This window comes from Scylla paramamosain, chromosome 48 (genome assembly GCF_035594125.1).
Source record: "Scylla paramamosain isolate STU-SP2022 chromosome 48, ASM3559412v1, whole genome shotgun sequence".
Taxonomy (NCBI): Eukaryota; Metazoa; Arthropoda; class Malacostraca; order Decapoda; family Portunidae; genus Scylla; species Scylla paramamosain.
In genome coordinates this window covers 4,603,835-4,628,834 of record NC_087198.1, presented here as the reverse complement: position 1 = coordinate 4,628,834, position 25,000 = coordinate 4,603,835, and the positions used below count along the sequence as shown (strand labels likewise).

Below are 25,000 nucleotides of genomic sequence, written 5' to 3'. Positions count from 1 at the left end.
ATATATATATATATATATATATATATATATATATATATATATATATATATATATATATATATATATATATATATATATATTTATTTATTTATTTTCCTTTATCTTTCCTTCTTTCCTTCCTTTTTTTTACTCTTGGTTTTCGGTTACCACGTTATTTTTACCTCCCTTTTTTTCTGGCTCTCTTTCTCTCTTCTTCCTTTCGATTTTGAAGCTTAATTAATTTTCATTATCTATCCTCCTTTCCTCCTTCTCTCGATTTTCGTTTGTTCTGTTCTTTTATCTCTTCTGTTTGTTCCTTCTCCCTTCTTTATCTTATTTTATCTTCTTCCTCTATCCTTCTTTCTCCTTCCTTTGTGTAGATTTTCATTTATTTATTATTTAATCTTCCTTCTCCATCTTTCTTCCTTCTTTTCTCTACATTTTCCATTTATTCCATTACATTATCTTCCTTTGTCTCTCCTCCCTTCCCTCTTCCCTCTCTAGATTTTCTTTCCTCTTTCACCTTTCTCTTTCCTCCATCTTGGACTGTTACCTCCTCTTCTCTGCCTTTCCCTCAAATCTCTCTCTCTTCCCAGTTCTACATTTCAATCTGTTCATTTCCTGTTAGCACCTGGGACCCTCTTCTCTCTCTCTCTCTCTCTCTCTCTCTCTCTCTCTCTCTCTCTCTCTCTCTCTCTCTCTCTCTCTCTCTCTCTCTCTCTCTCTCTCTCTTCCTATTTTGTGTCTATTACGTTTCTTCCTCCTCCTCCATCCACCGTCTCACTTCCATCGTCGCTCATTTTTCTTTTCTTTATTTTTCTTTTCTTTTTCTTCTTTTTTTTCACGTTTTTCTTTCCTCCATTGACTATGTCTATTTCTAGCCCTTCATTCTTGTCTTCTATCCTTCTTTTTGTTTTTCTTCTTTTCCCTCTTTCATATTTGTCTTTTCTATAATTTCCATATTCCAATTTTACCTTCCTTTCTTTCCTTTTTGTTCATTTTTAATATCTTTTTTTTTATCGTATTCTTCCTCCTCACTTTTCCTTTCACTTACTGCTCTTCTTTGTCCCTTCCACCTCTTACAACTTTCTGTCCTTCCTCCTCCTCCTCCTCCTCCTCCTCCTCCCACTTTCTAGAACCCTCCACTTCTCCACTCCCGCCTCCCTTTCAACTCTTCCTCCTCCATTTGTCCCTCCCTTTCTCTTCACTTCCGCGAGTTTTGTCGGGTAGTGGACGTGTTGGTGTTGTTATTGTCGTTTTTGATATGTTAAGTGATCCCTGAGTGACTCTTTTTCCTTGTGGTGCGTGGAAGAACACAACACTTCTCATTTTTCTCTTTTTTTTTTTTTCCTCCGTTACCAGGGAGTTGCTGGGTTACATTTCCTGACAATATGTTTTGCTCTCATGCTTACTTACTTGTCTTGTCTCTTGTCTGCCGTTTGGTGTTCAGTGTTTTCTCTCATCTAGCGTCTCCTTTAATTTAGTCTGTACTAAGCAAAACACTTCATTTTACAAGTTTTATATGTTTTTTTTTTTTTTTACCTCTTCATGTCTCTGATAAAAAAATACAGAAAGCAAAATGAAATCATCAAAATATCCTTCATTCTCGCTTTCATGAACTTTGAGAAGAAAAGGAACGTAAGTTTTTTTTTCTTGTTTTACGTAGGAGGGACACTGGCCAAGGGCAACAAAAAAAAAAAAAAATAAATAAATAGATAAATAAAAAAATAAAAGCCAACTGAGATGCCATTCCCAGAAAAGTGTCCAAAGCAGTAGTCAAAAACTGAAGGATAAGTGTCTTGAAACCTCCCTCTTGAAGGAATTCGAGTCAGAGGAAGGTGGAAATACAGAAGCAGGCAGGGAGTTCCAGAGTTTACCAGAAAAAGGGATGAATGACTGAGAATACTGGTTAACTCCTGCATTAGAGAGGCGGACAGAATAGGTTGGTCAGTTTAGTTAACTCTCTAGGTGTCTTGATGTTCCTCTGTTATATATAAGACGCAGAAAGATGAAAAAGCATAATTAGGAATATATTTATTAACCTGGAAAGTTGAAATGTCATCTTTGTTCACCTGAAAAGTATCTTGTGATTGGTTCATATTGTTCACCTGAGTGGTTTAGAAATACTGCCTGTCTCCAGTTTATTAGTTACGATGTTCCTCGTGGTTCAACTTGTTCACTTGGGAAATTGAAATGCCATCTTTGTTCACCTGAGAAAATAGCTGGTAGCTTTTTCACATTGCCCACCTTAGCAATATGGAACTTTTGTTTTTCTCCAGTTCATTAATCGTTTTGTTTCTCGTGTTTATCTGAAAAAAAGAAATTGATTAGTTAATTATCTAGAAAGTTGAAATACCACCTTTGTTGACGAGAAAAGCGCTCTATTTAAATTGGTCACCTAAGTAATATAGGAGTTGTCTTTCTTCCGTTCACAAGTCACCTTGTCTCTCGTGTCTGAGAACTGAATGAACAACCTGGAAAGTTGAAATGCCACCTTCCTTAACCAGAGGAAAATGCCCCGGTCACATTGCACACCTGAGTGGCATGGAACTGCTGCCTTTCTCAACATTATTAGTTCTGCTGATTCGCGAGTTTACCTGCAAAGCTGAAATGGCGTCTTTGCTCACCTGATAACTCACAGGATCTCTTACTTCCCTCCCTTTAGCAGTCCAGGTGGTTCTCGTCTTCACCTGAGCGGGAAGCGTGGGAATGGGTTTCTGTTTTTTTTTTTTTTTTTTTTTTTTTAGCAATGCAGGGTAAATTTCATAGTTGTAACAATAGTGTAGGAAACATTTTTTTTCCCCATTTTTTAATCGCCATACGTCATTCCCGCAGCGAGTTTTCTTATATTTTTTCTTTGGTAATCCAGCGAAATGAATCTTAGTAATGAATGAGTAATGCAAGAAACAATGAATTCTTCCTCTATTTAATCGCTCTACCTTTTATTATTTTCCATAGTGAGTATAAATTCAAAGTTGGTTCCTGTATTTAAGTCTTCACTTTCTCTCTCTCTCTCTCTCTCTCTCTCTCTCTCTCTCTCTCTCTCCAGGCCTTAGTATAAGCAAGATATCTGGACCGCGGTAGCTCAGTCGGTAGCGTGTCTGACTACAATGTAGGAAGTGTCGGGTTCGAATCCTGGTAACAGCTGGATTTTTTTTGGAGACGATTGCTCGCTCCTAGGTTTACAAAGTCTTAAATAGATGCCGGTCAACTGTGATTGATATCGTAAAGACGGTGGAAAAAGGAACTGTCCATCCTACTCTATATGCCGAGGCCCAGGAAGGGTGACGCAACGAGTAATAATAGTAACATAATTTTATAGACCACAAAATACTTTTCTATCATAAATTTTATAACAAATACCCACACATCCCCTTCCTGTTCATTAAGCATAAAGGAACCAATTAATAACTCTTTCAAAGGTGAAATGATAAGAAAACTGCTATTATTTACACTGCTCCTGGTTGCAGTATTACAACTCCTTTGGTTACATATCATTACCCATAAAAATGATAAGCTGATCCAAGTCATAAATGTCATTTCTTGTACTGGACACCTCCAAATTTGGTGACAAGTCATCACAAAGGTCTGAATTTGATGAGTAGATCATTTCAGTTGGCAAGTCCTTAACTGTTTGACATCTTTGATGCCTACTTATGTGTGATTTAAATGTGGTTGTCTTTGAAAATATTTTGGAGCACTGATTAAAGGGGCACTGAATTCTGGTGCCATTATCAATGTGCTGTCTCAAATGCTTTGATAAATACTTCATTCCATCACAAACTTGTTGGCACAGCAGAGTTTTAATTTCAAATGGAGACAAGATCAACAATTTTTCAACACTTTCTGACCTATATTCTTGATGGTCTCAGTATATATGAGCCTTTAGTCCTGTGTATGATGAAAGCGTCTGTTTGCAACTCCATAATGGGCATTTGATAGCTCTTCTGTATTCATTTGAATGCAACAGGCAATCATTTACATAATTTTTCATTGACCTTGATACATGGTTACAGAAAGGACATGCAAACTCTGAATCTATGACACAAAAGTATTTATTAAAAAAATTAGTAGTACTTAACGGTGCTTGCCCTTCAGGTATTCAGGGATTATTACAACACTTAAGAAACATACTTTTTTCCAAAAGTGCTAGGTGGACTCGTGGAGCAAACTGCTCTACATTTTCACTCATTCATCAGTCATCCTCTCACCCGTGCCCACCAGCCGGATGTAACAGGCTACCACTTAACCTAGGTAACCAACCTAACAAACTAATGAAACTCACCACCATAACCAACCAAACCAAATTAGCCTGACCTAACTAACCTAATCTAACCAAACCAGCATAATCTAACATAGATATACAATCAAACTAAGCAAACTAAGAGTGCAGGTGAGGCCCCATTAGTTAATAATTTAGTTTGCTAATGACTTCATGCATCAACATAATGTATATTAGATAGGTAAAAAAAAAAAAATGAGTATACAACATGCACAAATAAACACACTTAGTAATGACATGGCTTACAAGCTGAGGTTAAGCAACCATTGAATTGTCACTCACATGCGAGGGAGGAGACCAGGAATGCTGTTGGATGCAAGGCCCTTAGGCCTTAGGGTCTTAGGAGGTAGGGCTGCGCCCTTCGTGGTGTTTTTGATGAGGCCGTGTAGTTAAGCTTCAGCAATAGCGTCAACACAGCCTCTAGTGTCCCAGAAGTGCAGTAAGCAGGTAGTATCAGGCTTGATGGAGGTACAGGCCTGGGTCTCACACAGTACAGGATAAAGGTGTAGCTACTAGTGTGGAACTGGCGTTTGGCGCCTGGCGGGCAATTCCTATTCGTAGACAAAAAAAAAAAAAATAAATAAATAAATAAATAAAAAAATGGCAGTTTAACAGTTGGAAATCTCGATGCGCATGTAACTACTCTTATGCTTTTATTATTCTTCTCATCATACTTCCTCAAAATTTCATACTACTAAATGTTTCAACTGAGATAACAAGAAATATTTCTTACCTTGCATATCTTCCCAGAGTAGAATATTCCATCTTCTGATTACTGAAGATGTGAAATATGCAGGTCGAAATCACCTTGCGTCACCGAAATATTATATAGAACGTCTGAGCTTTCTATTTCATTATGAACAATTTTCATCATCACCTTAGGTAGAAATGTATACGATAAATGCACATCGACATACAATGGCGAGTTTTCAGTAACGATGCCAGTTGTCGCAATAAACAATACGCTTGACAAATAATAATAATAAAAAAACATTTAAAGCATGTTTTTAAGGCTATTGGTGTATCAGCAATGAATAAGTATTACATTCCTGGTATTTCATAAAGAATAATATCGAAGACAACCGCTTAGCAACAAAGAAAAAATTGCAACATTTACAGACACCCTGTTGCTTCGATTTACAGTGCTTATCTGTATTTGATTCTATCACGGTAAAATATTATTTAGATAATATGGAGGCTTATGGTGTCTTGGCACACACTCATCATTGCCTATTAAATGTTAACAAGGACTCACTCAAGAAATTCAAGACATCACAATCAAAATGCATGTCACATACAACAGTCTGATTTGTAAACCTTGGTTACAGTTAATTCCTGTTAGTATTTATGGGAAAAATACTGTGAAAACAACAGTTATTTTATACAGTGTATCCACTCCCACGCTGATACCACCCTGCACTTTTCCACGTCTTTTTGTAGACATTCAACCCTTCAGGAAATAAACATTTCACGCAGGGAAACCACAGAATGCCTACCTTCTGATCTCTAAAATTTCTGATTGGGACAGAGCAAACTTGGTATTCAAACTTGGTAATTCAATGCTTTAAAAACTCAATTCCTCTCTCCTCCTCCTCCTCCTCCTCCTCCTCCTCCTCCTCCTCCTCCTCCTCTCCCTCCTTCTCCTCTACTTCTTCCTACCCGTCCTGCGTGGTGGTGGCGTGCCCTCACATTCCCAGGGGCAGATCTTTAGGATAAAAAAGCTTCAAAAATATACGCGGCGCTTCGTGCATAGCAAGGATTCTGGTCCTGCGCGTTGGCCGAGTTTTGATGCCGCCTGAGCCTACCGCTCCCCGAGCTCTCCTGGTACTGGGGACTGTTTGTCTAGCGCTGCGGTGAGGGAGTGTATCGGCTGTGGTATTGTCCAGGGTGTGTTGTGGAGGCGATGTTGAATGGACGGGGCGTAGAGAAGCTTACGGTAGGAGTGGCTGGGGCTGTGTCGTGTGAAATATGCCATTTAAAATGAGAGACTATGAGTCTCAGTAGATATTATTGGGATGTGTAGTATATAAGTCGGTGAAAGGCAAGTTAGGATTCTCAGAAGTAATAGTTGTGGGGGGTTAGAGGAGGGCACATGTACAAGTGGCGGCGGCAGAGCAGAAGCGACAAGGTTCTGACACTCGCTCATTTTTCGTGAATCTTTACCCCTCAGGCGTGTGACACTAACACACACGCACACACACACACACTGGAGCAGCTGTGTGTGCTGCTGGCGTGACCCTCCCGCTGCAAATCACACACACACACACACACACACACACACACACACACACACACACACACACAAACCACTTAGAACAAGAAGAAAAATATATTCTTGACAAAATTTCCTATTACTATTTCCATTTCTACTACTACTACTACTACTACTACTACTACTACTACTACTACTACTACTGCTACTGCTACTACTGCTGCTACTACTACTACTACTTCCACCACCACCACCACCACTACTGTAACTCTCTCTCTCTCTCTCTCTCTCTCTCTCTCTCTCTCTCTCTCTCTCTCTCTCTCTCTCTCTCTCTCTCTCTCTCTCTCTCTCTCTCTCTCTCTCTCTCTCTCTCTCTCTCTCTCTCTCTCTCTCTCTCTCTCTCTCTCTCTCTCTCTCTCTCTCTCTCTCTCTCTCTCTCTCTCTCTCTCTCTCTCTCTCTCTCTCTCTCTCTCTCTCTCTCTCTCTCTCTCTCTCTCTCTCTCTCTCTCTCTCTCTCTCTCTCTCTCTCTCTCTCTCTCTCTCTCTCTCTCTCTCTCTCTCTCTCTCTCTCTCTCTCTCTCTCTCTCTCTCTCTCTCTCTCTCTCTCTCTCTCTCTCTCTCTCTCTCTCTCTCTCTCTCTCTCTCTCTCTCTCTCTCTCTCTCTCTCTCTCTCTCTCTCTCTCTCTCTCTCTCTCTCTCTCTCTCTCTCTCTCTCTCTCTCTCTCTCTCTCTCTCTCTCTCTCTCTCTCTCTCTCTCTCTCTCTCTCTCTCTCTCAGCATGCTCTGGAGGAACTTAATTATGAGCAATGGAGAGCGCCATGTCCTGAGCCCCGCAGTTCCCTACCTTGGAATTACCTCTGTCAAAATTGCTACACTCGCAAACTCGCGGATAGCCATTTCCTTTCTATACTTTCCTCAAAAGTTGGTGGGCGCCATCGTGTAAGCGAGCGAGTGAGCGTGTAGTACATGCCTGTACATCAAACTTTGCTGGAAGTGTTGGGTTGTGCACTACTAAATATGAGGTGCTGGTGGAGGAAGGGGAGTAGGCGGTATATGTGATGAGGAGGTATGCATGGAGGCTGGTGCGTGATGGGGAGGGTTAGGTGTGTGTGTGTGTGTTGGGCTGTGGGTGTGTTGGGAGGAATAAGTCTGAGTGTACGTGTGTGTGGGTGTCAGTCAGTGGGGGATAGGAGTGTGTGTGTCTGTGTGTGTGTGTGTGTGTAAGGTGCAGCGGGAGGGCCACGCCAGCAGCACACTCATGCTCCAGTAGAAGAGTGTCAAACGCCTGAAAGGAAAAGCATCACGGAGAAGGAGCGAGTGTCGAAACCCTGGCGTTGCTCCTCTGCCGTCGCCACGGCAGAGATTATTATAGGATTTTCCTGTTTTAATATTTTCATTTATAGTTATTCCTTCTCTTCTTTCTTTTCCTTCGTCATAAGTTTCATCATATATATATATATATATATATATATATATATATATATATATATATATATATATATATATATATATATATATATATATATATATATATATATATATATATATATATATATATATATATATATATATATATATATATATATATATATATATATATTATTTTTATGTAGAGAGGACACTGGCCAGGATTTTATACACATATATATATATATATATATATATATATATATATATATATATATATATATATATATATATATATATATATATATATATATATATATATATATATATATATATATATATATATATATATATATATATATATATATATATATATATATATATATATATATATATATATATATATATATATATATATATATAATCATTATTTTCAAAATTATTATCTTAATTTTAGTTGATTTTAACAAATTTATTTATTTTTAACATTTTGTATTACTGCTTTTTTACTCAACCACAATTGTTATGCCTTTTCATAATTTTGTAGCGGCGCCACATGACCGAGATGTTGTAGCGCCAAATCTTTAAATCGCTGACGAAAACTCAAATATTCCATTGTTTTAGTCTTTCAAAGTCCATGCGTGTGTCTGCATAACCTCCCTGAGAGTTAGAGTGACAGTCCCGACGCTACTCGTTCTCCTCTGCCTGTAAATAATGCAGTGGTGGGCTGGTGGTCTAAAGGCTGACTTCGATCCCTCCTCACGGTAGTTTCTCTGCTGTGAAGTTAGTTTCTGTCATAATGCGTCCGCTCCACCTGACCTTGCTGCTGCGCTGGGCCTTGACTCAGTCTGTACCTCATGGCAGTGTCCAGGTATTAGACGTAACTCTCTCTCTCTCTCTCTCTCTCTCTCTCTCTCTGCTCTCTCTCTCTCTCTCTCTCTCTCTCTCTCTCTCTCTCTCTCTCTCTCTCTTTCTCTCTCTCTCTCTCTGTGTGTGTGTGTGTGTGCTACACTTCCCAAAAGACTGCAATACCAAAAAAATCTACAAATAGAGAGTCATGGGAAAAAAAAAATAAAAATGTGTACAATTGAAGTGAGTAATCCTTACTGGTTAAAAAAAGGACTTCTCGTCACACACGGAAGGAGAGAATAGATTGCCTTTGTCCTTTTCAGGCTGCTAAATTATTCAGGAGACTGGAGCACAAACGCATCTATATGAAAAGTAGGCAGTCATAAGAAAAGTGTCTGCAATTAAAGGGATAAAAAAATAAATAGGATGTTAATTTTGTTTCTCTTTAGGCTACAGAGATATTAAAGGGACTGCAAGTCTAAAAAAAAATATATTGTAAAAATTGTGCAGCACTGTAGGGACTTTTCCTGCCTTGAAAAAAAGGAAGAGAGAGAATAAGAGGCTAATTTTGTCCTCTTTAGGCTACATTATAAAAGGGACTGCAGTACAAACGCATAGGTAAAAAAATATGTTGTAAAAACTGTGCAGCATTGTAGGGACTTTTCCTGCCTTGAAACAAAGGAAGAGAGAATAAGAGGCTAATTTTGTCCTCTTTAGGCTCCATGATACAAGGGAATGCAGTACAAACGCAAGTCTCAACAGTAGAGAGTCAAAACCATCCAGCACTCAGTGGCCCCATCGCGCTGGTCAGTAGAGGACCCGAGGCCATCAGACGCAGCGGAACCTTTCTGGGTCGTAAGGTGATAGTCCGGGGGACGTAAATAGGTGAGCATCCGGTGTGTGTCAGATAATCCAATACTTGCTTAAAGGTCAGGGAAATTGAGCACACCAGACACGCTCCACATTACACAAGCTCTCGTCTTCACCTCCATTTATTTCAGCCAGACGACGCGAGGAGGAAAGTGCGGGAGACTGGAATGAAGCGACTGGAGAGTTATGAAGGATGAGTATGAAGATTCTTTGTCTTTTTATTGATTGATTTATTTATTCATTCATTTATCTGTTTGTTTATTTATTTATTTTATTTATTTACTTATTTGTCTGGTGTGGGTTTGTGTCTCTAAGGTGTTGGGTCTGCTTGTCTTCTTTCTCAGATTTACACTATAATCTTTGAAGCAATACTCACATAAATGGGCACTGAATGTTTAGTAAAGCTCCCCAAAGATTTACACTATCGTTGTTCAAGCAATGTTCACCAGAGTGGGGACAACGTTTAGTAAAGCTTCCCAAGTGTAGGTAGTTTAATGTTTACTTAGTAAAACCACCGCGGGTTACTGAAAGAAAATGGTTCTCTCATAAGAGCGCAATGATGATTAATTTGGTCTCTTTCTTTATTTTTTGTATTTTATTATTTACTTATTTTTTGTTAATGGTAATGCATGACGTGAGCTGCAGCATCACCATTATGGACACACTCTTCAAGACCCCCATTATTGTCCTCTCTGTGTGAAATGCGTAGGGAAAGTACTTATAGAACACCAAATCCGAACTGTGGCCCCGGTATTTTGTGTTACTGGCCAGTGTTCAGTTATATGATGCTGCAAAGGGTTTTCGGGTCCTCCAGGCTCACTTCCCTAACCTTGCTCTGTACTCTCGCTCTTCCTTCTTACAAGCAGAAAGTGAGTCCATTGCAATATGAAAAGGATATAAAAAAGGTGCCAGATTATGAAGAAATGCAGTTGTAGTGTAGAATGTTACTAATATTGTACCGAAATGCATTATTCATACATATTTTGAAACTTTTAAAGCATTCTGCACATCTTACCATGTTGTTTTATATTTGACAGTGCCGCCGAAGTCCCGAGCGGCTTCGAGACAAGGAAGAGAAGCTCCGCGACTCACTTGAGCCAGTCAGTCAGTGGTCAGTGGCGTCAGCTTTGTTGTGGTGTACGCGTGAGTCTTGTGTTTTCTTGAACGCTTTTTTGGGCTTTAGGTGAACCAAAACTCTCCCAAAGCCTGTCCACAGTGGTCACCAGATATGTTAACCTGGTAATGAGTGTATTTGGACATACACTGCTAGTGAAACTGGTGTGTCATGCCTCGCTTGGCTGGTAGGAAGCAAACGGTTGAAGAATCAGTTGCCAGACCATTAATAACTAACATTTTCTTAATTTTGCATATTTACTAGTTTTTGTATTTCATATGACTATCTAGGATGTAAGTGTTTCCAGTGCCATGAATCTAAAGGAATGGTGCTCGAAATGGGAGCTTGTAAGGCTGAGGGACACGAAAATAGGCTTGAGTGTTGGCGAGAGTGGGCGGCGCATCCCGCCGCTGTCACAGCATTCCCCGGTATATTACACTTGTTTCTGGAATGTTTACCGTAATGTCTGCAATCAGGAATCATCGTAAACATTAACCGTTGTTGTCTTTCTGACCACCAGCACATCCTCTGCCATTCCACCTTCTACCACTCCGATGTTATCTTCCACTTCCTTGTCGCTGTTTGATCCTCCATCACTTTCATAACCATCATCCACTGCCTTTCCCTCGTCACCACATCCTTCACCTCCACCACATCAACTCACTCCACTTCATCAACTCATTCACAGGAGGAATCATGTGTGGAGCCAAGAGTGAGAGAGCTGAGGTGAATCAACACTCTTTAGTAGAATGATTGTTCATCTCATTAAATTGAGAGTGACTTGTTGCCATGGGTTTATCTTTACCCCCACCAGCCCCACCCCAACCCAGCCTCCCCCCAGCCTTACCTCCCCTAGTCTCACCTCCCCAGCCCCATCTTTCCAGCTTCCTGTTCCTAGTTTCGCCTCCCCAGCCTCACCTTCCCAGCCTTCCCTAGCCTCACCTCCTCAGTCTAACCTCCACAACCCTGTCTTTCTAGCCTCGCCTCCTCTCTCCTGCTTACCTTGCCACCCGACCCCCAGTTTCTCCACTCCCCAGCTTTAGTAGTAACGACCCCCGCAGGCCACGTAATTGCACGAGTCATTACCTTGTCTGTGTGTGTGTGTGTGTGTGTGTCCACGAGGAGGTAAGGAAGCAGCAGCAGAATTGGCCTTTAGGTATTTACATTGACTAATTTGGATAACGTGAATATGAAGCATCTCAGTTATGCTAGAGGTGGGATTAGGTTAGCGGATGTTAGCTGGTTGTCTGTCTGTCTGTCTGTCTACCTGTTCATTAGTCTTTGTGCCGATACATCAATGTATTTTTTTTTCTATTTACCTCAGTTTTGTTCTGTATCTATCTGTGTTTTTCTTTCTCTGCATATATCTATGTATCTCTCTATCTATCTATATGCATCTGCTGGTCTAATTTCATCAATCTATTTATATGTCTGTTATCTACCTATATAACTTCTCATTGCTCTCTCTCTCTCTCTCTCTCTCTCTCTCTCTCTCTCTCTCTCTCTCTCTCTCTCTCTCTCTCTCTCTCTCTCTCTCTCTCTCTCTCTCTCTCTGGTAGGCTCTGTGGTACGTCGTTCGTGTTGCAGTCTGAAGGTTACGCGTTCGATCATGGAAACCTTTTTCGTCACCTTCACGTGGATGTTGCGGCGTCATAACTCACTTAGAATCATTGATGCAGTGAGGCGCTGGTCACTGCACCGCGGGGGCGCTTCGATCATGAATACTATCGTGCGGGAAAATTGGTAACTTCCAGTAAAGTGTCCACCTAGTGTTAAGAAAGTGAGAGGAAGAAATGTTTGCCAACGCCCTTCATAAGGAGACCAAACGAACTGGAATAGACCAGAGAACCTCACGAGAATAAAACCTTTTGCTTCACATTTGGATTAAATTGTTGGACTTGCCTATAGACTCCCACACTCTGGCGTCTTGAGAGTTTTTTTTTTCTTTCACGAGGTTTCACTGCATAAATACAAAAATAAATTCAACCTCTTCCCTCTCACTCACAGTCTTCAAGGAACATTGTAGTGTTTGTTGTCCTCGTCACGAGCTCTTAAATGATAATATTAATAAAAAAAGAACAATAATATATATATATATATATATATATATATATATATATATATATATATATATATATATATATATATATATATATATATATATATATATATATATATATATATATATATATATATATATATATATATTAAGTATGACTCCTGGAGGTCCCGGGATGGTGTCATGCCGTGACTTCCCGAGTGATGTGAAAACCCTCCTTGAGACTTAGTTACTGGGGAAGTCTGCCTCCTAGTGGCGCCCGCTGGAAACGTAGGAACAAGCCTAAAGGATTGGGCCTACGGCTAAAGTGCTTCCCCGCGAGATGAATGTGAGGCGGGGAGTTGGACAAAATATTCCATCCTCCCTTCTCAATGAACGTTCATAGAGTAATGGGGTTCCGCCAGGCTTCGGAGCCCAGAACAGCTTCACTGATCCGGAGTCCTTCTGCTCCTTGGAGTTCTCTATCTTGTTGGGGTGGGGGCCGTCAGGGTGATTTGCCGAGTCGGTGGGTCAAACCCACTTACCCTCGACAGCGGTAGTCACTCTGGCGTTTCCGGGATGACGGCCCGCTGGTGGGGGGGTAGCGCTCTTCCTGCCTTCAAATACCAGCGGGTTCATGGCTTTGATAATGGGGTACACGGTGCGGATGCGGTACCAGTCCCCCCCGGGTCCGAGGGGCGGGCATAGAGCCTCTGTGTCCGTCCTTCGGATCAAGGGCGTCCTAGCAGAGCTCGCAGTCTGTGAATTGGTGTTTCGTGCTGCGGCGGGTCTAGTAAAGCAGATAGCCAATCGCCTGGCTGAGGGTGGCGTCCTCAGAACCGGAATCCTGTCGGGGGCGACTTCGGCAGGTAGGTTTCGCATCACCTGTGCCGTTGAAGACGGTAGGTGTGAGTAGTGCTGGCTTTAGCCCGCTACCCTGTCGTCCCCTCCAAAGGGGTTGTCCTGGCCGCCTGCTATCGGCTGCTTGGTCACCAAGCGCGGGTAAACGGCGGTCGAACAAAGCATGACTCAATCAAGATTTTTGTTGCCCTTGGCCAGTGTCCTCCCTACAAAAAAAAAAAAAAAAAAAATATATATATATATATATATATATATATATATATATATATATATATATATATATATATATATATATATATATATATATATATATATATATATATATATATATATATATATATATATATTACAATCAAAACCCGGAATCAGTCAAAACTAGTTTTAACTAGGTATTTTCAATGTGTTGGTGAACAACTAGTATTACCTAGGCAAAACTAGTTATACCTTAATGTGTTTGATATAACTAGAAATATTAAAGTTTAACTAGTTAAATCTAGTTTTATCTGATCGTGTAAGGTAAAACTAGATTCAGCAACGGTACTGAATGTCAAAAGTAGGTGAGGGATATGACCACTCGTTTGAGTACCATTGCTCATTTGAGTACCATTTTTGGGGAACTCAAACATAATTTGTTTGTGTTTGTAGCTCATTTTAGTATCTTTTTAGGTGGCTGAAACGTTTATTGGTCTATTAACATATGTGGGAATATATTTCCCACACTAAGTGTAGTAACAAATGTTTAATCGGACATGCAATGATAAACATGCTTTTATTCCTATCAAAATTATGTAGCGGTACCTTTGATAACATATAGGAAAAAAAATCTCTGCCAAATTGTCACAATTTATTTTTAACGAAATGTATTAAAATTCATTAAAACAATTATCAATTTATAATTCCAACTTAATTAAAATAAAACACAATAATAATGAAACGCATCTCATACTCTTCAATAAAACAAACTGTGTCAGACCCAAGACAAAGCGCTAGTAATTGAAGTTACAAAGATATTCATTATTTGTTTTTACATGACATACTATTGTGACACTTTGAATTACAAAGGACTTTATTTTTTTTTACATTTGCTAATGTTGGTTGCACAATGTTTTGTACAATGACATCTAAAGAATCCTTGGCCTGTTCCCACACTTGAACTAGTTGCTGCACTTCTTAAAGATATTTTTTTGTCGGTAGGTATATCTTTCACATCTAGGAATAACTGTTTACACACATCAAATTCAGACCGACTATACAATTTCTTAAGAATGCCGTCTCTAGTACCTAACTTATACAATTCATCCTCACTTCTGTTTAAAACAACTGCAATGATATTCCGCAAATCTCCTTTTCCCTTGTCAACATCTGGAATTGGTACAGTGACATTTTGTCCCACACTTGCTGGAGGGTGAGACGCATCAGATACTGTCTTCATTCTTTTTGCCTGCTTTTTCAAACTAGTACTAGCTACTTGCCTATCATGTGATGTTTGTGCTTCAGAATTACAGTTTAAACATATAACATTAGATCCAAAGATATCCTTGCCGCTCTCAACGTTTATTCCACAAGATTCGTGAATATGTGAGCCACACTTCGAGCAGTAGTGACCTTCACTTATTTCCATTTCACACACACAACTCGAAAACACTTCACTTCTATTACTAGATCGTGAATTTATGTCATCTTGATTTGTCATCTGCAAAGCAACATTAGATTCCCCAACAGTGTCCTTGTTTACATGTGCAATTATCTTCTCCAAATCCTCCTCATTATTTACAACTTTAATCAATTCTCGTGGAATGCATGTTGTTGCAAGGCCAACCCTTGGTTCTACACCAAACATTGCTTTGTATGGGCTTCGATTTATACCAGAATGATGGGCTCTGTTCTTCATAAATTGTACAAAGCGTAATCCTTCGGACCACCTTGCTGTATCATTGTCTTTCATCCATCCACTTAACATATTTTCAATATCTTGATTTGCCCGTTCCACAGACCCTTGACTTTGACTCTGTCTTGGTTTTCCATGCACAATTTTCAACTCTGGCCACAAAGAAGCTAAGGGCGTTATAACACTATTTACAAATTCTCTTCCGTTATCACTCTGTAAAATACAGGGTTAAAAAAATATCAACAAGGTGATAAGCAACTTCTTCAGCACGTTTACATTGCAATGCACGTAGTATCACAAATTTAGTTAAATGATCTTGATAAACCATTATGAATTTATATTTTCCATCTGCTTGTGTCTGCATATCAATTAAGTCCACTTGACACCGACTATTTAGCTCTGAGTGTAAGATTGGTTTGGAAACAAGTCCTCTTTTATTTTTTTATTTTTCTTACTTTGGCACACTTCACACATGGTCAAGAAGAGCTTTATCATATCGGCTGTCACATTTGCATATTTTGCATATTTGCATATATTCAGTGTCAGCTGCCTGGTTAGGAGGGCGGTCAAGAGGGTGTTCAGGATGGTCAGGTGAGCTCCAAGTTGCCATCTTGTTGTATTGGTGGCTCACGAACAACTGAAAGGTGAAGTAAATCAGTGAACCAGGTAAATGAGAATGAATCCTCCCCCCTTCCCCCACCCTACAAACTATGACTCAGTAACATCTAACAAAGAAATAACAATTAAGGTAAACGGCACTGCAATAATCTGATATCAGAGGACAACACACGTACTAACCTGTGTCAATGCAGGAGGACAGCGGACTGAAACATACAAAAACTGACAAGCCAGCGTCCTCACTTCCGGTGTTTGTCAAGCGAGTCCCACCCTTATGGTCCCCACATGGTTCACTCCACTCCCTAATGCTACTTATACATAGAAATGTTTTCCCCGGCACTACACCAGTTTCACTTTTAGTCTAACCTAGTTTTCCCAAACTTAACAATTGTTAAAACTAGTTTTGACTGAAGTGTGTAGGTAAAACTAGGTGTAAAATACATTTCGTGTTTTACCGAGCCTTTATGTTAAGAAACTAGTTTTGCCTAGGTAATACTAGTTTTTACAAACAATAAATTATACTACTAGTTCTGACTAGTTGAAACTAGTTTTGGCTGATTTCGGGTTCTGACTTTAATATATATATATATATATATATATATATATATATATATATATATATATATATATATATATATATATATATATATATATATATATATATATATATATATATATATATAAACCAGTAAAGATTTCCCTCCAACTTGCAGTCCTCGTTTTGTAAGGTCTCCACGGCAGGTCTTAAACGCAGGTTGCAGGAAACTGAGGGCAGAGTCTTTTTTTTCTATAGCCTTTGTTCTACTATTAATATTCATTCTGCTTCGTGGGTCAGGAAGTTTTACATTGATATATTCTCGTGTCTTAATTCTACACAATTCTAAAAACATTTTTTCTGTAAAGTGATGAAAAACGAGTCAATTCTGTACCTTCAGTTTTTGTTTCATTAATACGAATCCCTGCGCTATGTAAATATAGTAATGTTTAACAGATATTTTTGGAGGGGCTTTTTATATTGTTCAGCACATAATCTTAGCCACGTTCCTTCACAGTGAGGAGGGATGAATAGTCTGTATCCCTAGCCTTTGTTGTACTGATACCATTCCTTATGCCGTGACTTTTTATATTGTTCAGCACATAATCTTAGCCACGTTCCTTCACAGTGAGGAGGGATGAATAGTCTGTATCCCTAGCCTTTGTTGTACTGATACCATTCCTTCTGCCGTAACTTCAGTAGTTTCCACGAAATATTTTTTCTCACTTTGAAAGTTCTTTACGACATAAATCTCAAACATGTTCTTGAAAAGTGAGAAAACAGGATTACTTCTCTCTGTCCTTTGTTTTACTCCTACGATTCCTTCTGTTTCCTTGGTTCGATAATCTCAAACTGACATTTTCTCGTTTTCGTAATTCCTCAGGGGAGAAATTTCAAGCACGTCCTTCAGAGCGGGGAGGCCTGTGTCTTGTTTACCTTTAAACTTTGCTCTGGTGATGTGATTTGTTCTGCGATGTAACGTTAATAGTCTTCAGTACACATCTTATACTTTGCTTTGATAATACCATTCCATCTGGTATGTGTGTCTTAAGCTGATATTTTATTGTATTCTCAGTTTTTAGGAGAAAAGTGAGGAAATCTTTAACCTTTCTTCTAGTAATGCGATTCCTTCTCTTACGTCCCCTAGGAAGTATTAAGTTAAATTTTCTTGTTTATATACATATATATATATATATATATATATATATATATATATATATATATATATATATATATATATATATATATATATATATATATATATATATATATATATATGTATGTATGTATGTATGTATGTATGTATGTATGTATGTATGTATGTATGTATGTATGTATGTATGTATGTATGTATGTATGTATGTATGTATGTATGTATGTATGTATGTATGTTTGTTTGTTTGTTTGTTTGTTTGTTTGTTTGTTTGTTTGTTTGTTTGTTTGTTTGTTTGTTTGTTTGTTTGTTTGTTTGTTTGTTTGTTTGTTTGTTTGTTTGTTTGTTTGTTTCTTTCTTTGTTTCTTTCTTTCGAGGGAATTTGTAGCATGGTACAGAAAAGTGAAGGAGAGGAGTACTCTTTACCTGAAGCTTTTGTTTTGGTAATACGATTCCTTGTGGTGTGTGACTTAAGTATTGTTTTTGTAAGGTCTTTAAGACAGAATTTCACCACGTGCCTGGAGTGTGAGGCGGGAAGAGTCAGTTCTTTATCGTTGGCCTTTTGTTCTTTTTATTTCATCACGACAGAATCTCGGCCACTTCCCTGAAAAGTGAGGACCAACGAATACATGACTTAAGTCTGGGTTTGTTATACTAATGTGATTCCTTTTGTTGTGTAAGTTAGTGAGTTTAAGTGATGTATTCTCGTTTTCTTAATTCTTCTTGATTATTTTCAACCACGTTCCAAAAAACTAAGGAAGGATTAGAATTCCTTATCTCTGCCTTGTAATGTGGCAGTGTAAATCCTTCTCTGATGTAGATTTTACGTTTTTTTTTTATTTGATTTTCGGAATTGTTGTGGGCAGATTGCAAACCATGTTCATTAGGAAAAGTTTTATCAGTATTTAAGGAATTATTTCATTTTTCTCTTGCCAAACTTTCGAGGACACTAATCTGAGCCACGTTCAAGGTGAAGGCTTCGTTTCATGGAATAGGAAAGGGTGTGTTTTGTTAATGTATAGCGGCAGATTCATCCCAGAGCGTGTCTTTACAAGCTAGGGAGTCTTAGGCAAACATTTTCTTTTCTTCTTCAATTCCTCTGGATAGAAATCTGAGCCACATTCCTGGCAAAGTGAGAAGAAGTTTGTGTTTTCTTTATTTATTGCGTTAGTTTTATTTCCAGGGCTCATTTTTGGTACGTAAGTATATGTTTTATTTTTATTTATTACTTTTTTGATGAGGGAGGTGGACGTGACCAGAGTTTGACTGAGCAGATTGAAAAGGCTAGCGTTAACTGACTGCACCATGAGGCACTTGTTTTGTGTGTGTAAGCAAGCTACTCTTAAGTGCATATTTTATTTTATACATTTACCACGACGGAAATTTCTCAAGTATGGCAAAAAGAGGCTCCTTTCCTTCCAACAAATTTATTAGAGTCGTGTTTGTCACTTCCAGCGTTACATTTTAGGTTAGATGGTCGTAGCAATAAACTCCACATGCAAGCCTTAAAGAATAACATTTCCTTCCACAAGTCACTGTAATTAAGTTCCTCATCTGTAACATCCATTCCATCCCAGCGATTTCTTGTGGTGTGTAGGCCAGGCAGAACAACACTGGGTCTAGAAGCCGCTCATGTTTGTCTGTCTGTCCACGCGTCGCCTGGAAATCGTGTACTGAAAGCCTACATGGAAATCTGCAGCTGGAAGAGAATTATATCTTGTAACGAGTGAGGAGAGCGGCAGGCAGACCTTGGCAACCCTTCGCGGGTAAGGTCTCTTCGAGCTGCCGGGCTGGGAGGTGGTGCAGTTTTGAGTACTGGCAGGTGTATTGCATCGGCAGCGGTGTGCGTCCCTTCCATGTCGTGCAATTCAGGTACTGCCCGAGCCTTTTGAGTGACACGACTTCTGAGTCTTTGTGAAACGTGTTGGTATGAAGTGTGGGTTTGTGAGGCACCACTGGCAGGCCATGAAGGACAGGGTGGCCCGAGTACTTCAGCCTTTTTAGTGTTTATTTTATCGATGGTCAGTGAAATTTGGTACTGTTCGGAACGGAACGGAAGAAAAGAGTGGGGGAAATAAAAAAAAGAACAATATAGAGAAAGAGAAATTTGGGTGAATACGGGATGAAACAATGGGGAAAAAGACAGCTGGTACTGTTCGAACCCCTTGACTTACGTGAATTTTCATCAACCTTTGTGGAATGATATAAAGTGTGGCTGTGAAAGACACTGCTGGCAGCGTAAAGGATGACAGGATACTTCACACCTTTTGTGCTTGTTTCATTGCTGGTCACTTAACAAAAAATGTGTGTGTGTGTGTGTGTGTGTGTGTGTGTGTGTGTGTGTGTGTGTGTGTCTGTGTGTCCGTGTGTCTGTGTAATAATAAATAATAATAATAAACGGTTTATTCTTTAGGCAGTCAACAAACTGAAAATGTACATTGGGGATGGGGAAATACTTGACATTAATCCTAAAGGTAAGTCAAATCTAGAAGGGACTATTGATTGATGGCTCGCACCATGGTGGGAATCGCACTGAGTCTGTACCGGTCCGTACGTGGCGCCTTTAGGGGCGTTATCTTATTGTGGTGTCTGGCGGCACGGGCGGGGCGAAGCGCGTCTGGCGGTAGCATGTTTCTGAGACGTGGATGATTCAGAAGTCCCCTTCCAAACTTCTCCAGAGCCTCACGGTACCTGGTGGATAGTCTGGACAGCCTCAGGGTGTTCAGGGCTTCTTCATAGGTGGTGTATGCAGGGCCAAGGATGACCCTGCACGCCCTTTTCTGCACACTCTCCAACTGTAGCTGTTGAGTTTGTGTGAGGGAGGAGGACCACGCTGGGGAGGCGTACATGAGTTTGGGGAGGATGAAAGTAAGATACACCCCCCTTAACTCATCTGTCGGCGTCCCCAGCGACCTGAGTCTGCGCAGCATGTACAGCCTGTAGGTAGCTGATCTTATGGTGCTGGCGACATGCTGCTTCCTGGTTAGCTGGTCGTCCACCGTGACTCCGAGAAGCTTGGCACATCGGACCACCTGGAGGGGGTGAGGGCCCACTGAGAGCTGGGGAGGGGGCACTGGTACAGAGGAGGTACAGAAATGCATCACCACAGTTTTGTTGTGGTTGATGGTCATCCTGCTCTCCTCCGTCCACGTCTGCAGCCGCTCCAGGATCGCTTGCAGTGGCGAGTAGTCCGGGTTCTTGGTGGAAACTGGGACGCCCACGGTGCAGTCGTCCACATACCTCCAGCGATGGGGGGTGTCAGTGAGGGCGTCGTTAATGAGGAGGAGGAAGCATAGAGGACCCATCTTGGTCCCCTGGGGGACCCCACAAGTCAGCTGTTGGAAAGTAGAGACAGAGCCCTGATAGCGAACGGCCTGACGCCTCCCTGTGAGGAAGTCGGCTCGCCACGCTATCAGGTTAGGAGGGAGACCCAGACTCACTGCCTTGCTGATGACAACAGTGTGATCAACAAGATCAAAAGCTTTTTTGAAGTCCACAAAAGCAACAGCTAGAGAGGTGTTTCGCTTGTCCAGGTGGCTGTGGATGAATTCAAGGAAGCTGGTCAGGTAATGGGAGGTGGAGGTGGCTTTAATATTTCCAAACTGTTTGATATCCACGGTATTACAAATTTTGGTGTAGGCCCAAAAATATACAAAATCTTCACAAATAAGGCTAGGGATGGGGGTGATAGAGACTGGCCTGAGGTCATTGAGTGACTGTGGACTGGAGGTTTTGGGGATGGGGGTGACGTAAGATGTCTTCCAGTCCTCGGGGCAAGAGTGTTGGGAGAGTGAAGCGTTTATTATTGAGCATAGCGGTGTTGCTAACTCTACAGCAAATTCCTTGTAAATTTTTATAGGAAGGTCAGTGGGTGTGGTGGATCTTGGTTTGAATTTGAGTATTCTCTTAAAAACATCCACCGCCTGGACACTGGGAAGATAGGCAGAAAGCAGAGTGGTGTGGAGGGGAGGAAAGGTTTGACAGATAGCAGCAAAGTGATCGTTCATCTCCTGAGCCGCGAGAGTAGCAGGAAGGTGTGAGGTGCAAGGAAGAGACGAAGTGTGCTTTTTTAGGCCACACAAAGCTTCGATCTTAGCGTACCACTATCTGTTGTTGGCTTGAGGTGGTGTATCTTGTCTGGGTAATAGTTTGCCTTTGCAGCCTTAATCTCCCTGATTACTCTGTTTCTTAGTTTCCTGTAAATGACCGGGCAGGAGTGGAACGCCCAGGTCCGCTGACGCATGAGTCTTTTAATGCGGGGTGTCATCCAGGGAGCATCAGATGGGTGCGTTGTGACGCTCTTGGTTGGGAAGTAGCGGTGGAAGGCTTCTGTGGTGGTGGCGATGTAATTCTGCCATTTTAAATGGACGTCCTCCACATCCAGCACCTCGGTCCACGGGTGTTGTGTCACCCACTGCCCAAACTCCCTCATGGCTGAGTCAGGCATGGGGCGGTGGGTCCTGGTGACAGCTGACCGGGGGGTCGAGGTGGTGGGTGTGGGTGTCCACAGTATGGAGAGGTGGGTGCTCCGTCCCATGGAAGGCAGCGGCTTGGGGGGCGAGTACTGCTGGCCCAGGTCTGTCAGTATAAGTGTGTGTGTGTGTGTGTGTGTGTGTGTGTGTGTGTGTGTGTGTGTGTGTGTGTGTCCGTGTGTCTGTGTGTCTGTGTGTATGTATGTGTTTTATTCATTCAGCACTAGGAAGCAGATAAGTATTAAAACAGTTTATCTATTTGACAGTGATGAAAATGGTAGAAAACACACACACACACACACACACACACACACACACATTTAAGGACATCACACGTTGGTAGAGTAGCTGTTAATCCATTAACTCAGGATTACATTGGCGGGGCGCGAGGCAGTTTGATATAATGGGTGTGGCACATAAACAGCTGCGGTGCTCTTTGGTGTATACATTTGCTTGGTGTCAACACAGTTACGTACTTAATAGCTTGCTGCTTCGTTCTCCGACATGGTCTGTATTTACTGCTGTCTGTGACTGGAGCTGTTTCCACACACAAGTGTCCTCAATGAAAACTACATTGCCTTTCTTTCGGATCTACCTTTTTTTTTTTTTTTTTGCGGGAAAGAATGACTTTGTGAACCATTATCTTGCCCTCATTCCTTCACCGCTCATCGAAATTTATATATATATATATATATATATATATATATATATATATATATATATATATATATATATATATATATATATATATATATATATATATATATATATATATATATATATATATATATAATACTCCTTCACCTCGGAGTCCATCTGGGAAGGGGACCACAAATGTCCCCAGGCTGGACTGCTCTTCAGATATCGACTAAGTGTCTTGACAACTCCCCCAACTTTTTTCCATAAACTTGTGCAACATTCGTGGTCTAAGATCTAATTTCCAATCTGTAGAACACCACCTCTCCTCTTGTAAACCTCATCTTCTTTTCGTCACTGAAACACAAGTGTCTGACGCAACAAACATTTTCAAATTATTTCCAAAACTAAAGTGCAAATATAGTTATTTCTGCGTCACATGTGCAAAGAGAGAGAGAGAGAGAGAGAGAGAGAGAGAGAGAGAGAGAGAGAGAGAGAGAGAGAGAGAGAGAGAGAGAGAGAGAGAGAGAGAGAGAGAGAGAGAGTTTTGTGTGTCTAGATTAATTAAAAATTGAGAGAGATTTTAGAAGTCTCTATTAAACCTTGCCTGAGGGGATATGGAAGAAGGGAGAGGGGAGGAAGGGGGAAGGGAGAGGTGAGAGGGAGGATGGGAAGGGAAGCGAAGGGGGAGAGAGGGAGGGAAGGGAGGAAGGAAAGGGTTGAAGAAAAGAGGAAAGTTAAGGAAGAGATGATTGCTGTGTTATCATGTTCTGTTTATCTATTTATTTATTTATTTATTTTATTTATTTATCTACTTATTTTTATAGGTGAGAATTGCGATTGTGAAGGAGAATTTTTGTTTGTTTGTTTGTTTGTTTGTTTGTTCTTGTTTGACCTGCCTTTCGTTCCTCGTTTCTTTGTTTTATATTGTTTGTATTTTCTGGTGTTGTTCTTGTCTTCCTGTTACTCCTTTTTTTGTCTTCTTTTCTCCTTCACCTCCTCTCCCAGTCCTTTTCCTTTTTTTTCCTTTTTCTTCTCTTACTTTTCATCTTCCTCTTCCTCCACCACCACCACCACCACCACAACTATTTTTTTTTCTTCTTCCTCCTCTTTATTTTCCTTCACCACCACCACCACCACAAGTTCCCTCCACATTGATCACATTGTCAGTCTCTCCTCACTCCATCCCTAGTATACAGCGGCACTCATTCCTCACCTAGTGGCGGCAGTTAGGGTGCACGTCACTCCCGGGTGTTACAGGAGACTCATTACAGGACAATAAACACGTTGCAGAGGCTCAGGTGTTGTCACTATTTACCTGGATATAAACACCTTCATTATTCTCCACTCGGGTCGTCTGTGTTTTTTCCCTGACAGGTTCAAGATTGATTTAAAGAGACAAGAAGGGAGTGGTTCATAAATAGAATGGTGGATGAATGGAATAGAGTAAGGAATCAGGTCATTAGTGCAGAGTTATATGGGAGTTTTAAAAGATTGGACAAATTTATGAATGATTAGTGGAAATTGATGTGTTTTGTAAAGACTGCCACGTGTAGGCCTGATGGCTTCTTGCAGCTTCCCTTGTTTCCTTTGTAATGTTCTTATAGCCTCGTGTTCTTGAGCTTTTTCTGTCTCACCAGGGCTATTTTCAGAGGCTACAGAGATGCTTTCTGAAGTTGTCACGCGTGTTTCTCCCACTGGTTAGGTAGAATCCTCGATCACCTGCTGCTACAATAATGATCATTGCGTAGGGAGGGGGTAGCAGGTTTACTGGGGGGGGAGGCGCCTCTACTCTCGACCTTGCTCTCTCACGCTTTGCTGCCTTACGTGGAGCGAACACGACCTGGGAAGACATAAACCGATAAAGGAGGAAGAGGAGGAGGAGAAAGAAGAGAGGGAGGAGGAGGAGGAGGAGGAGGAAAAGGAGTACTTAGCGGAATAAAAGAAAGCTAAGTACAGCGGAGACAAGTGGGAGTGAAAACCTGAAGAGGAAAAAAAAAAGGGAAATGAAGAGAAAGTTGCTAATGATAAGAATGAAGGTTACGAGACTCTGGAAGAAAAAAGAAAATGAAGAGGTGAACCAGAG

The 25,000-nt window shown here is 40.5% G+C and overlaps 1 long non-coding RNA gene across 2 annotated transcripts in view; it reads left to right on the top strand.

Annotated features, from left to right (window-relative positions):
* Positions 1 to 25,000, top strand: part of LOC135095280 (uncharacterized) — a 49,811-nt gene that overhangs the window by 14,011 nt on the left and 10,800 nt on the right. For both annotated transcript variants that reach the window (XR_010264208.1, XR_010264207.1), the window contains exons 2-4: positions 9,447 to 9,614; positions 9,731 to 9,796; positions 10,637 to 10,710. This is a non-coding gene — a long non-coding RNA (uncharacterized LOC135095280). The remainder of the gene's footprint in view (positions 1 to 9,446; positions 9,615 to 9,730; positions 9,797 to 10,636; positions 10,711 to 25,000) is intronic.